The sequence below is a fragment of the Budorcas taxicolor genome, chromosome X (genome assembly GCF_023091745.1).
Source record: "Budorcas taxicolor isolate Tak-1 chromosome X, Takin1.1, whole genome shotgun sequence".
NCBI classification, from domain to species: Eukaryota; Metazoa; Chordata; class Mammalia; order Artiodactyla; family Bovidae; genus Budorcas; species Budorcas taxicolor.
Window position 1 is genome coordinate 122,889,044 of NC_068935.1, and position 1,356 is coordinate 122,890,399.

Below are 1,356 nucleotides of genomic sequence, written 5' to 3' on the forward strand. Positions count from 1 at the left end.
AAAATCTTGGCAATGGTAAAAATGTAGACATCATGGATTAATGTCCTCTTGACTGCCCTCATCTATTCTTGGCCCAAAGGAGTCCTGAGACAGAGAAAAGCAACGCCTGGTATCTGACAAAAGCTGGCCAGGCACTCTCCGGTTGAACACAAACAATTCCCCAGAACTCTAACATCAGACAAGGCCACTCTGAGTTCAAGATGGGACTGAACCAAAACAGGACCACTCCAGAATCTTGTGAGAACACGGAGCAGGAACTTGTCCAAACCACCAAAATCACCCAACGTCCCTGGGTCCTGGCTCCTTGAGCGACTTTGGCTTCTTCACCAATCTCAGCCTTAGTCTGGTCTTCCCCCTTCTCTGTAAAGTTACTAAGACACCCCATCAGGACTCAACCCTGCTTCCTGACAGCACCCAATGCAGAGCAATGCCCAGCTTCCTTCAGCGTTCCCCAGAGAACTCAAGCCAGGCCCCACTGCTACATGTGGTCCTTCCTGAGCCCTCTCTCTGTGCTGCCCCGTGGATCCCCACGCTGCAGGGCTATTCCACCCCAGGTGTTGCCACGGGGTGGGGTGGGGTGGGGAGGAGGCCCAGTGGTAGTGGGTGGAAGATCGTGACAATAAGATTAAGTCAGTACTTAGAGGAGAAAAACTGCAGGTGACCCTCTTAGCAAAATGCTACCTACTGTGAGACACTTCTCTCATCCAAAACTCATGTTGCAGGGGTCCATCTGCTTATTGGCAGTCATGCCAACTTGCACATCTGCAACAGTTTTTAAAACCTCAGAAGAACCACATTATCCTGCACAGTTAATAATAGTAACTACCTTCTGGGAAGAAGAAAATCGAAAACAGAAAAGAACTGTGTTAAAAAGGAGAAGGCAATGGTAGTGGCAGGGAAGTGGGGGTGCTGACTGGACACCTCCTCGGGCTATAAGAACCCAGAGGCCACCTATTGGGCTACAGTCCAAACCTTCCTTGTGAAGAGAGGTAGGGGACCGGCAGGGAGCGCTACCCAGTAGCCCTTTGTTTTACTGTTTTGTTTTTTGCTTTTTCACCAGTTCACTTGGGACCCTTGGAGACATTCTGCCTCCCTCCCTCCTGTGTACAGCTGTGGTGAAATCACTTCCTTTCTTAAAAATAAAAAAAGAAGAAGTGGCCTTAGCTGTTAGGGTTACAGTGGCTGACAGAAATCTGGATCACTCCCCCACCATTTCTCAGATGAATGTGGGCCTCGCCTAGCTAGTTAAACATGATTTAAATTTCTGATTAAAGAGTATATGTCCGAGAGGGGCCTGGAATCCTTGATACAATGATTCTCAACTTGGCTGTACACTGGAATCACCTAGGGGACTTT